This window comes from Hibiscus syriacus, unplaced genomic scaffold (genome assembly GCF_006381635.1).
Source record: "Hibiscus syriacus cultivar Baekdansim isolate YM2019G1 unplaced genomic scaffold, ASM638163v2 tig00110570_pilon, whole genome shotgun sequence".
Classification (NCBI taxonomy): Eukaryota; Viridiplantae; Streptophyta; class Magnoliopsida; order Malvales; family Malvaceae; genus Hibiscus; species Hibiscus syriacus.
In genome coordinates, this window is record NW_024062785.1 from 48,820 (window position 1) to 63,006 (window position 14,187).

The 14,187-nt window shown below is 29.9% G+C and overlaps 1 non-coding gene and 2 pseudogenes across 1 annotated transcript; 2 read left to right on the top strand and 1 right to left on the bottom strand.

Annotated features, from left to right (window-relative positions):
* The first annotated feature begins 1,891 nt into the window (after positions 1-1,891).
* LOC120133001 lies at positions 1,892-1,989 on the top strand. Its single transcript, XR_005517062.1, has one exon. It is a non-coding gene; the product is annotated as a small nucleolar RNA snoR1 (small nucleolar RNA).
* A 324-nt stretch (positions 1,990-2,313) lies between these two features.
* On the bottom strand, positions 2,314-5,073 carry LOC120132931 (annotated as a pseudogene).
* Positions 5,074-9,438: 4,365 nt separating this feature from the next.
* Positions 9,439-12,472, top strand: LOC120132933 (annotated as a pseudogene).
* The last annotated feature ends 1,715 nt before the right edge of the window (positions 12,473-14,187 follow it).

Genomic DNA, 14,187 nt, shown 5'->3' on the forward strand with positions numbered 1-14,187 from the left:
ATAAAATTTAAAAAGATAAATTACACAAATGTTAATTAATATTTAAATAAATTTCTTTTTTTCATCGAAAATATTTATAATATATGTACAAGAATGATACGAACTAGAGGTGGCAAATGAGTCATTCAGATCGGGTTTGGGATCATTTCGTTAGAATTATATTCGGTTTAATTTTATTCGGATCGGATCGGGTCTGGTTCGGATTTACTTTGGGTGTATGGTAAATCAGGTCGGGTTAATTTTCAGGTCGGATGATTATCATATCGGTTGTTTTCGGTTCATATCAAATATTGGATCGGTTGATTTTTTGGTTGAGTTAATACCGAATCAATTAGATTTCGGGTTGGTTCAATATGAATCGATTGATCTTCATATCGAGTCAATGTCTGATTTATTGATTTTCAATTGAATCAACATTTAGATCATGTCAATTCAATTGCATTGAGAATGAGTATAATCAATTATATATATATTATTGATATATTCATTTAAAAATATGTCATATTGTTTGTTAATACGATCTGGGATTAATTCAGTTATAAGTCTAATCAAGTATATATAATATTTGATTCATATTAATTTCGGTTTGGATTAGTTTCGGATCAAGTTAAATTCAATTTGGGTTGCTTTTCGATTCGAGTTAAATTTAGTTTTGATTGCTTTTGATTCGGGTTAATTTCAGTCCGATTGTTTTCAATTGGGGTCAAATTAGATATAGATTCATATTGGGTCAACTAAATTTTGGATCGGTATGGTATTTGGACAAGCCAGTTGCATTAAAACAGGATGATCTTCAATTTTTCAAGTAGGGACTAGTTTTTTCCCCCTTGACAAACTGTATGATTGTATGCTGGATGGAAATATGATTTTATATTAGGAGAATGATATTAAATTTATAAAATTTTAGGAAGATAAAAACATATTTTCAATAGAAAAATCTAAAGTATATGATAATTTTAAATTTTTAGGGACAACTGTCCTCACTCGTCTCTTTGATTCATCCCTAATTATATGTTATAAGAGGGTTTCATAACCCTTAATCCTCTTCAATTCGATCATGTTTCTTTTATATTTTATTTGATTTCCCTCTCTTTTATATTTGATTAATCTACAGTAAGTTTAAGACAATATCTGTTTAAATATAACTCTCAACCATTTGACATTGAACACTCACACTCCCGACATTTTTGATGCTCAAACCTGAAATCTCAAAGACTAGCAGTAATTATTTTATCACTAAGTTCGCTCTGTTTGTGCCTCTCTTTTGTATTTGAGTTGGGAAAATTGGAGTCCATTTTGTAAAGAAAAGGAAAAGTAATAAAAGTTGGGGTCTTAATGCAAAAGCTTCAAACGTGGATAACCAAAACGTGACAATGTCCATTTTCGTATGGATCAAAGTTCCATGTATATGCTATGAAGCGGGATGTCAAATAAAAATTAATATTAAACGAATATATTGGAGGACAATAAATAAATAAATATGAATAATTTTAAAAATAAATAAATGAATACGATAATGAAGATTTAAATGAACATGAACAAAATATTAATAATTAAAAAAATAAATACAACTTTTTTTTTCATTCAAATACAAGCTTGTTCTTAATCAAGTGAATTTAAAAACCATTTTAGGCCCAATTTAGTTCATCTCGAAACTGACTTTTGAAGCTTATTCGAACCCAAAAGGCCCATTTAAGACCTATAAAATGCACCCCCACCAATCCTTTGCAATTCACATCTCAAACCTGTAACCCTAATTCCTCCATAGCCGCCAACTGCTACATTCCTGCATTTTCTTCGAAACCTTGTTCTTCAGTTCTTCGTTTTCATTTTATGTATTTTTTTTCCTTCTCACCAAACAAAAGCGAATGAAAGAGATTAATGATGAGAAGGCCAAGATGAAGAGTGCTTTTTATTTCTGACACCTCTTGTATGAGAAAAGCTTATCAAAGGCTTTTCCTTGAGCAGATATAGCAAACTCTCTGAGCCTTTTCAATTCTCTTCATTTTTTTTATAAAATTATGTATTTAATATCTAGCATATGATTTAGTATTTATTTTTTATTTTTTTTAAATTATACTTAATATTTATTTTTATTTTATTTTAGTACTTGTCTTTAAAAATTTTACACTTTATTATTTAAGGTATCAATTTTAATTCGTTTTGGTATATACCCTTTCTTCTGATCTCGGGTCCTGAACCGAAATAAGACCAGGGGTTTTTCTAGTTCTAAAAAATGTTAAGAAAACATTAATTGCCGGTAAATATACATTAATTGTAATAAAAGTGGCGTGGCAACCGCTATTTGGATCCCTGCACAACATATCAAAAAGACATTTCATGTCTCTTCCTGCTGTGGCTCGAGAACTACTGGGATCTTCTCCTTATGATCACCGCGCAAGACCTCGGCTGTAACCTGCGAAAGTGAAGATAGGGAAGTTTGTGCTTCAAAAACATACGAAGAATACGAGAACCGTACAGGTGGTATTTGATGACATACCTCATCGCCGACTTTGCATTGGTCAAGAATTCTGTACAAGTCCGCGCCATTGGTGGCCTTCTTTCCGTTAACGGATGTTATTATATCGCCCAAAATGAGCCTACCATAGGTGTCGCGCTTTGTTGGTCGCAAACCCTGTTATACATTAAAGGTTTAGCCTTCGACTCGTCATTGAAATGTAACGATCTTCAATAACACACGAAAGTCCGGTGCAGAAAACATATACCTCCTTGCCGGCTGGACCATTCGCCGGAGCGTCCAAGATGAGCACGCCGCCTACTCCCAACTGCTCGACGGATTGATCGGGTGCAAATTTAATCCCTAGAACATGTCTTGTCACTTTCCCAAACTTCTCCAACTGATCAACGATGCCACTAACCTGTACATGTAGGAATAGCTGGATGAGTTAAATCATAATGACGGACAATTAAACAAATACATTCTAGCATCTAACCACACAGATCAGAATACGATGAAACAAGGTCTATGTAACACTCACTGTGTCGACTGGAATCGAAAATCCAACACCAGAAGATGCACCAGAAGTTGAATATATAGCAGTGTTTATCCCGATAAGATTTCCCGAACTATCGAGGAGTGGTATTCTACTATTACCAGGATTAATCCCGGCATCTGTCTGTATAACAACTTGAATCGGCCGACCTATTGCTGCAGAACTGATCTCTCGGCGAAGTCCACTACAGGTAAACATAAAAGAAGCATTAGCGAAACCGTAACCTGTAGAGAAATCAGCAAAAGTAGGTAATATGACATATTGGCCACAAACCATTGGTCTTCAGTACCTGATAACACCGGTTGTAAGTGTGATCGAGTCCAAACTGCAAGAACATGTGAACGAAAAATCAGAAATCCACTCGAAGAAACAACCGAAGAGCCAGAAAATTAACATCAAAAGCACATGAACATTAGATCTTTGATCAGGCACATAAAAACCACATAACTAGTGAGGGCAACACTTTTGGTATTCAAATCCATCTATGTTGCTTGGAATCTTCACTTTTCTTTATGTATATGTGTCTGATCCATGTCCTGACATAGGTATAGGGATACGATACTCGAACGAACTTCAAAAAATCGAAATTCCGGTTCTGGGAACATACTTGTATCTAACACTAACACCCTAGCATAAACTTTTTGGCCAACAAATAAACATGCACTCACTGGGTTACCAATAGCATAAACTTTCTGGCCAACAAGTAAATCTGCCGAGGTACCAACGGGCACAGGTCTTAGTTTGTCTTCCGGCACGTCGACACGCAACAGGGCAACATCCTTGTCTTGGTCGAATCCAACAACTTTCGCATCGTAAGTCGACTGATCAGCGAAAGTAACCCTGCGAGTGATGAGCACCAATTTAAAGGTTTGAATATGTACAAGGTTATAGAAAACTTGACATGACTCGAAAATCTTTTAAATAAATTTTGGGTTATAAAATAGGATTCCTAAACTCGATTAGTTCGTAATAGTTTTTTATTTGACTCGATCGAATACTAATCCCTATACACATAATTGTCATGGCTAGCTTCCGCTTATATATGATTAATTTGGAGACTAAGAAGCAATCATAACAGCAACTAAATCAAGCTCAAAACCTCCAAATCAATGGCATATTTCCTCAAAATTTTATTATGCACTCTCTCATTGCTTTAACAGTGTAATTAATAAAAGAACTAACTTGAGATCAGAAGCACCAAGGATTATGATAATTGGTGACAACGTGACCGCCTTCGTCCCAAACGAAACCCGACCCGGATCCTTGTGGAACCTCCAGTTTACCCTTGTTTTTTATCTTCAAGTAAGTTTTTTTTTCTCGTGTATCAAAATTTATATATTATAAACTAATAATGCATCAAAATTCGTATAGTAAAATCTGGCACAGAAATAAAGTACTAATTTTGCAGTGTGATCGGAGCAGTGATCATAACAGGTGGTCTTTATGCTGTATTATGGGGAAAACAAAAGAAACTGAAGAAATGAGACATGAAGAGCCCTATGGCTTATGCCCCTTTGGACCCTCGTCTAGTGATCGGGTTCCTTTGCCGCAAAGCTATACAAATTGAAGAAATGTGTTGTTAATATAATGTGATGAGAAAATGTTATTTAAGGTATTGAATTTATATTACAGAATAAGATTTATGTCTGTACTTTTATTTAGAATTATTTGATAAATCAAGCGACTTCAATAATTAAGGGGTTTGTTCTTATTCCTTGAGATTTCGGGTTCGAGCACTGCATATGTCAGGGATATGAGCGTTTATTGATAATTAATTGAGATTCTTTGAAGAGATATTATCTTATATTTACCTTAAATTTAATTTTTTTAAAACATTGGACTAAATATAAATGAATGATTGAGATATATAGTTGAAATAAATAAAATAATTTAACTATATAAAAAATACTTTTATAGGTTGATAAATAATTTTTTGGTTTTTATTTAATATTTAATGTATTTTTTTTGAATTAATCATTGGTATCCGATCTATTGACCGGCTAATCCAGATCGGGTACTACAGAGACAAAGGCGACCCTCCCAACTCAGTGTGCTCCATTCGCAAGCGCCAGGATTCGAACCCCTTAAGCTACTATTTCATACCGTAAAGTACGTTTTCAAGATAAATTAAAAACAATTTCGGTATGAAATGTATTAATTAAAAAAGTTAAAGAAATAATATGTATTTTAGAAAATAAATTTAATACACAAAAGTAAATAGTATACCTGTTATACCGTAATGCTGGTTCTATACGTATTATTTTTCAAAATACATATTTGTTGTGTCTAGGTTTGCTATGTAGACTCTACTATTTTTTCAGAACTAATATGTCATAATTTTTCCATTATACCTTCTCCTCACATTTACTCAATTGAAATTGATACAAACATGCATAATTTGATCGAGATTATAATATTAAATGTATGTTTAATTTTATAAAATAACTATATTTATTTTTTAAAAAGAATTTAAATAAAAATTATATACTTAAACTATGCTATTTTCTATTTTAATTTTTCATTAAAATAAATATTTAAATTATATCTTATTATTATTTTAAATCTTAACCGTTATTTTTAATAGAGAATTCCTTTAATCAATATGGTAACACATGTCATGTCCTATAATCATATCTTATTATTATTTTAAGTCTTAATAGTTATTTCATTATAAAAAATCTTCAACATGATAACAAGTCATGTCCTATAGTTATATTCAAGTCTTAATCATTATTTTCATTAAAAAAGTTCTTTAATCAATATGATAACAGGTCATATCTTAAAAATATTTTCATTAGAAAAATTCTTTAATCAATATTCGTAAAATTATATGATAACAAGTCACTCTTAATGTTTAATCAAAGGAATAGTTGAGTCACTCTTAATTATTGTTATAATTTTTTACTATATTTTAATAATGAAAAAATATTATTATTGAAGATTATAATTATTTGCATAATCACATATATTTTTACTCGTATAAATTGAAGCCTGTAATTTATATTCAATTTAATTAATGAAAATCTATAAACTTTGGAGAGAATGCAATGTGTCGGATTAATGGCTCGAGAAAGCGTTGCCCGTCGGTGCAAAAGTGGTCATCCCATGGCTTAAGTTGTTGAGCTTACCGAGCAGCTGGTTAGCCACTTGTGTAGTTTTTAGAAGACGAATGAAGAGGGTGAATTGGCTGGCCTTTTCGAAGCTTTTGGCGACGTTGGTTGGACCGGAAGGTCCTATTGCCACCGGAGCTGTTGCCGGACCTTAGGCGAAGGTTGTCGAACAATGGAGGAGGCAAAATATGAGAAATAAAAGAGTGTTCAATGCAGATGATTGCTTTATTGTGGTTATTTTGGGACTAGAAGTACGAAGAGGTGACCAGACAATAAAGATTGAGTTTCCAGTGTGGCGGTTAACGTTGCTAGATAAGCGGTTAATAGGTTAGGTAAATTTTTTTGCCATTGTTAATGATAAATGACCGATTTATTATAAATCGATAATATTAATAGTCGATTTCATAATTTTAAAATTTTAGTAGAAAAATAAAAATTTATTTAAACATTAGTGATAATTTGTGTAATTTATCCTAAAAAAATTATAAAACAAATTAATAATTTTAATATAAAAAAACCTTCAACCTTTTATATTTTCGAGATTTTGTCTCGTTTTAATCAATGCTCAGTCGGGCCCCATTCCAAAAAGAAAAAATAGAATAAAAACAGAGTTGTCAATGCCCAACTAAACATTAATACGCCCCCATCTTGGGCTTTTATCTTTTATATCGTTTCTTAAAAAATATTATTATAAAAAGATTACATTATTTTAAAAATTATTATTTTTATCATAAAAATAAAATAACAGGCTATATGTAAGGAATTCATATTATAAAAAAGCTTTATGTTTACATTATAAATTGTTTTTAAGAACATTATAATATGTCATTTATAAAAGAAAATCAAGTTTATAAAAAGGTAGTATTATATCAAAAAATATCTTTATATTTATAAATTTTTATTATATTTAAATATTAATTAATCAATATTATTAAAGAGTATAAATCACACACAATCATATTCAAATTCAATTATTATTTGATTCTTCAAACACCTATAAATAAAAATTACAATTTGATAAGTGTAAAAATAGTAAATTATTTAAGACATTATTTTAATTTTACAATAAATCATTTATTAACGAGCCAACAATTTTATGAATAAATTAATGTTAAATAACGATGGTATTCATTTTCACCTTCAATTGTGGTACAGAAAGGGAGGAGCACAGCTAAGAATAGTAATGAGGAATTAAGGGGGCGTATGTATGGTGGACCTAACTAGGTCATCGCCTACTTCAAGTTTAAAAATAAAATAAAATATAATTTAAATAAATAAATAAAAATTATATTGAATAATTATATTAGTTTAGTTGATATATCTTTTTCGTTTTACTCTAGTTATATATAATTTTTTTTAAAATTTTAAAAAATATACAAATTATATTGGATATTTTTTTATTAATTATATAAGTCTACCAAATATAAATTTTTAGAATGTCACGAGTAATGGAAATGATGAGTATGAACGTCAACACTGAGTTGTCAACATATTCAATGACATGAATAGGCATGTTTCAACGAACCGTTTATGAACCGTGCGGCGGGAAGTTCGTTTATGTGCGTTTATTTATTAAATGAACGAACATGAACAATATTTTGTGTTCGTTTAATTAAATGAAAGAACATGAATATAAGTCTCGTTCGTTCATTTACGTTCGTGAACGTTCAGTTATGTTCGTTTATGTTAATTCATTTATGTTTAACCCAATCTTCTTAAATCAATTTTGGTGACCAATTTGTAAGTATCTTAAAAATATAAATTAATCTGATATTTTAATGATCAACTCCATAATTAACCCAATTTTATTTGGAGATTAAATTCAATATGTTAACCCGCGAGGCACCTCGCACCTATATTCATTTTCCCTCTTTTTTCCCAAACCCTAGTGTTCACTGGAGAGTGAAGACGATCGCTGAAAGCTTCAAAACAAGTTATATTATAGTGCAATCTGAAGTTTTACAGGTCTGTTTTCATCTCTTTCTCTGTTTTATTTGGCTTAATAGTTGATATGTAAAATTATTGTGGGTATCTTCACATCTAAAACTTAAGAAAACATCATATTTCTTTCTAGAAATAGATGGGAAGATAAAAGTAACAATCAGAAATATATGAGCATAAGTAAAGAGAAAAATATATAGAATTTGCCATAAAACAAAACAAAAGTTTCTATGCAATTTTTGAAAAAGAGTGTAATAGCGGAAGTAATGAGTTTTCCAGGAAAAATCCTTTAATAAGTAGAAAATACATTTTGACAATGAACTTTTGTTTTCATAGTTATTGTATGATCTTTAGTTGTGGAGTAGACTTTAGGTACGTTAAAATTTTGAATGGTGGTTTAACAATAATATCAGTTACAATATGTATCATCGAAGGGATTTCAGATCTATGTTATTGCCTTGTAGTCTAATTTGTACCGTTCGAAATCTTTATGCTGTTAAATTTTCTACTCTGCCAACGGAAATGACCGTTATTAACAAACCTCACTAAAGTCTGACATTGATGTCACAAAACTTTTAGCCAGCGAATTTATTAGAATAACGTAGTGGAAAATGATTGTTCATATGTAATCATGGACCACTAAGATAAATGTTATAGCGTTAAATTAAAGTCGTGTGAATCATTTAATATCTTTAAAAGATCGATCGAAATATTTGATATCTTCAAACATTTCATCACTGCTAATCAGCTCTTACGCTATTTATCACTGTAGATTTGGTTGATTTGCATTGTCGACTATTTTTCATGAAAGAACAATGGAAGGTAGGGTCTCCAACGTTTATGTTCGTTTATTTATTAAATGAACGAACATGAACAAGTTATATTCTTTAATAAACGAAAATGAATAAAAAAAAATTGTTTGTTTATGTTCGTTTATTTTTATAAACGAACATGAACATACCTCCGTTCGTGTTCGTTAGGTTCGTGTACGGGCCTAGACATGTAGTTGTGCAAGTACATTCTTATTGACATTATATTATTATTGGTCGAAAGGTACTGCTGATGAAGTAGGAGGGTTTATCTAATAATTTTACCATTTAATCTGCTAACTAAGAGCGTCTCCTAATTCAGGGTTTGCTCTAGCGCGTCTCTATATATAAAATATTACAATGAGACCAATGCAGATTCTTCAAAGGTTTGATTCTATTAAATATAAAGAGGGAAAAAAAAGTCTTCAAAGAAGAGAGATCGCAAGCAGTGAGCAGCCATGGAAGTGTTGCCAAGCTTAGCCATGATCGCAGTGGAGTTTTCAAACGTGGTCATAAGCATTCTGTTCAAAGCAGCTTCTCTGAAGGGGATGAGCTATTACATCTTCGTCGCCTACTGTTATGTTTTAGCCACCTTGGTTTTCATCCCTTTTTTCTTCTTTAGGTCTCTTTTTTCTTCTTCTTTTGATTTTCAACGTTTGGTTTGTACATATTATTTCTTCTTCGTTTAACGTCTGATATGCTTGCAGAAATACAGTGTTTCCTCCATGGAAGTTCCCCGTCGTCTCTCTTTTTGCCTCCATGGGATTGCTGGGTATGGAACTATATATATATATCTGTAGATTTATGTCAAACCATTGATTTGTTGATGTTTTTGAGACTGCAGGTTTATAGGAAGTATATTCCAAAATAAAGGAATAGAACTTGGCTCTCCAATTCTTGCATCAGCCATTAGCAACCTCATGCCAGCTTTTACCTTCGTACTTGCTGTCTTCTTCAGGTTTATTACTTCTTCTTCCCTTCCTTGTTTTTTTTCCATTATAGAAAAAGAGACTGTAGTTCAAGCTAAATACCATCATGAATCCATTAGTTGTGTTATTTTTTTTCTTTCTTATTTTGATATATTTTTATCAATTTATTGCTATAGCATATCGTCAAGAAAAAATCAAGTGACTCAATCAGACTTTATCACATTTAATAATAAAAAATTATCCTAAAAAAATAAAAACAATCTTTAAATTTCATAATTTATGTTTTGAGTTATATTTTTCAAATTTGTGCTTATACTAGTTTTAATAAAAAATAAAATTCATAAAATTATAAAAAAAATGAGAAATGAAAAAGAGAAACAGAAATTTCTTTAAAAATGAGTTTTTAAAAATAATTTTTGATTTTTTGATTTTTTTTATATTTTATAATGTTTTATTTTAATCTTTTAAAAGATTTTTAATTATTGGAGTATATAATCTCTTTTTATAATAATAATATAACTAGATAAAGAGATATAATGATAATACAAGGGACGGATCTGAGAAAAAAAAATAGAGTAATTGTACAAGAGCTAAATTATTTTTTTATTAATCTCGAGTAAATACAAGACAATATTGTTTAAATATAACTCTTAATCATTTGATATTCATTTGATATTGAATGATTACACATCTGACATTTCTTATGTATGAACCCTAAACCCTCAAAAAATAATAACAATTCTTTTATCACCAAAATTACTTGGTTCGTGATACAAAAGCCAAATTAAGAACTAAAGTACACATGTATTGAGCCTTAGTATTATTAAAATGGGGTGTAGTAAAATGTAATGGACTTTATTAAATATACTCTTACTTTGGGACACCAGGGTCAAACCCAAGTAATATATAAAAGGACATCATATATATATATATATATATATTGTTTCTAACTGTATCAGTTTAATCATTAAACTGCTATTTAATTTTTTTAACTTTTTTTTTGAGTTCTTTGATGACATAAAAATAATTGATACCAACATTTCAATAAGGACATAATAATATTATTGTTCTATCATGTTTGGGTATTTTTTGACAAAAACAAAACAAAACAAAAATATTAGGGCCAACAAGAATACAATAAAAAAGTTTAAGAGTCAAAATAAGTAAGTTAAGGGGCCAAAAAGTTCATTCTTCCATTAAAAAAATTTGACGTTTAGATTAAAAACATTCTTAGTTCAAGAGATTTAATTTTCATTTTCTTTAAGACTAATTTTCCCAATTGGATAATATTTTTACGCATTCAGTACTTAAATTATCAATTTTGGTCCATTTTAGTACCTGAACTTTTAATTTTCTTTTAAAATCATACATAACGTTTTGTTGTTCCATTTTTGTACTCGTCGTTAAAAATTTATCGCATTTAGTACCTAAACTATTAGTTTTTATCGGTTTTAGTACCCAAACTTTAAAAAAAATCAAAATTTAACGTTAAAATTTGAACGGGTACTAAAATGAAACAAAAACTAAACTTTTGGTATGGTTTTAAAAAAAATTAAAAGTTTTGATACTAAAACGGACCAAAACTATTAGTTGGGGTATTAAATTTGTGCGTTAGGTCTTCGCCAGTATATATAATTTTTTTCATTATCATACTAGAATTTCATGTTTACGATCATGTTGAGCAAGTTTCCTAAGCCCAGTTCCTTTCTCTTCTTTGAACAAAAAGGATGGAAAAAGTAGAATTCAAAAGAGCAGCAACTCGAGCTAAAATCATCGGCACCATAGCATCAATATCCGGAGCATTTGTCATGATTTTCTACAAAGGCCCCATAATCATTTCATCTTCACCTTGGTCATCATCATCGTCATCTGTTCTACAACTTCAAAGGCCTTTGGAATCTTCTCAATCTAACTGGATCATTGGTGGCATCCTCGAAACTCTTGCGTTTCTTCTTTATTCGTACTGCTATATCAATCTGGTAATATACATGACCCCGAGCTCCACCATAAATTCTTTAATATCAAGCACCTAATCCTTATGATGCCGACGTGTATGCATCTTTACAGGCACAAACAATGAAGTTATATTCAGATGAGTTTGTTGTAACCTTCTTTTACAACTTGTCTGTGGCCCTTCTGGCTATACCAGTGGGCTTAGTTGCAGAACTACAGACGAGTTCTTGGAGACTAACAGATAGTGCATCAGTTGTTGCAGTCCTGTACACGGTAATACTTTGGTATTCGAATACATTATTTGCAGTATTGGAATGTCATTTACTTGTTTGTTTATGGCTGCTTGTTTAGGGGATTTTCGGGTACTCATTTAGCGCGGTTGTACACACATGGGGTGTACGGCTGAAGGGGCCAGTGTTTGTTGCAATTTTCGCACCGACTTCCATTGTTATAGCTGCTGTTATGAGTGCCATATTCCTGGGCGAAGCAATTTATCTTGGAAGGTAATAGAAATCTAATGCTTTATAAGTTGAAAATAATTGGTATATAAAAGCAATAAGAGGGTGAATCAAAGTTAATTTTGCAGCGTGATCGGAGCGGTGATCATAACTGCTGGTGTTTATGCTGTGTTATGGGGAAAAGCCAAAGAAGCAGAAGAAATGAGAGATGAAGAGTCCTGCGGCTTAACCGGGTCTGGAGTCTGGACCCTCGTCTGATGGTTGGGTTCCGTTGCTGCGGAGTCACAATATTTTGAAGGTTAAACTACATGTCTAGTATCTAAACTAACAATTTTGTTTCGTTTAAGTATCTAAACTTTTTTTTTGTTTTAAAATCATACATAATGTTTTTATTTTATTTTAATATCCGTCATTAAAAATGAAACCTAAACTGCTTCACCTTGTATTTTTATGGATAAATTACATCATTCATCATTTAACTATTTTTTCACTCTTTTTTTAATTACTAAAATTTTAAAATTTTCAATTTAACTACTCAACTTTTAAATTGCACATGTTTTAATCACTATATCTTATTTTATTAATAATTTAAGTGTCATGATATTTTTATTATTATTAATTGATATATAATTAAAATAAAAAATTTCAAATTTCAAATAATTAAGTTAGGAGTAATTTGAAAGTAAGTAATTAAATTTAAATTATTAAAATAGAAGTGAGAAGATAGTTGAGTGATGAATGATGTAATTTACGTACAAAAATATCACGTCATAATAATTATGTTAAGTTTTTAACGATGATGGGTACTAAAATGAAATAAAAAGTAAATATTAGGCATGATTTTGAAACAAACGAAAGTTTAAATACCAAAACAAATTAAAATTGATAATTTAGGTACTAAACATGTAATTTACCCTATTTTAAAGCAATATTTGTAAACGTTTTATAATGCGCCCGACTTAAATTAAAAACATAATTTAACTATATTTATAAAAAAAATAAAAAATATATATATACATAATAATTTAATAAAATTAATAATATAAAATTTAGTTATCAATTTTTCCAACCGTTATTTATTAGTTAAAATAACATTTCATAAAATAATTCTTAATTTTTTTCTTCTTATTGAAATAATATTTTCTTTTTACCCACATTTTTTCTCTTCACATCCCTCTCTCCTATGCATACACGCAAAAATTAATTCCTATTATTTTTATTTAATTCTGATTGGTAAAATTCAATTTGGGTGGGTGAAATATAAATTGAATAATTGGTATTAATATGTAGATGAAGCTTGGATTTTATACTGTGTACCAATACAAAATCAGAAATTAATATTTTTTTACATGGAGCAATTGAATATTTCAAATGATAAACAAAAAATTAGAAAGTTTTTAAAATAAATTAGATACAAAATCATTTTCAAGGGCCTATTTAAATTTTTAGTGACCTATTTGTTATTTTTGAAACTTCAATGAGGAGAACAAAACTTACTCAAATATTAGTGACAATTTTTGTAGTTTACCCTTTTTAATTTTATAAATTCACGTCCTCAATCCGTTATAGTTAAAGGTCTAATGGCAGTTAACCTTTAGTGACCACATCTTAATTAAATAAAAACAAATGTGATCAAATCTTAATTGAATAAAAATAAAAGTGATCATATATTATATTTTTTGAATTCAGTAAAAAAAATGCACACAACTTAAAGGGAAGTGATCAATTATGTAGTTTATCCTAAAATTTAAACATGAGTTGACAGGGAAAAAATAATTGATTTAGAATAGGCTTATATCACAAATAAGTACTTAAATTATTCTTCAATTTCCATTTAAATTACCTAAAGTATTTTATGCCAAAATATGTACTTAAACTATTCAAACCTTTTCATCTAAGTTCTAAAAAAGTTGACATGTGACATTAATTAAAGAATACTTTAGGTACTTAGATGAAAACATTGAATACCTTAT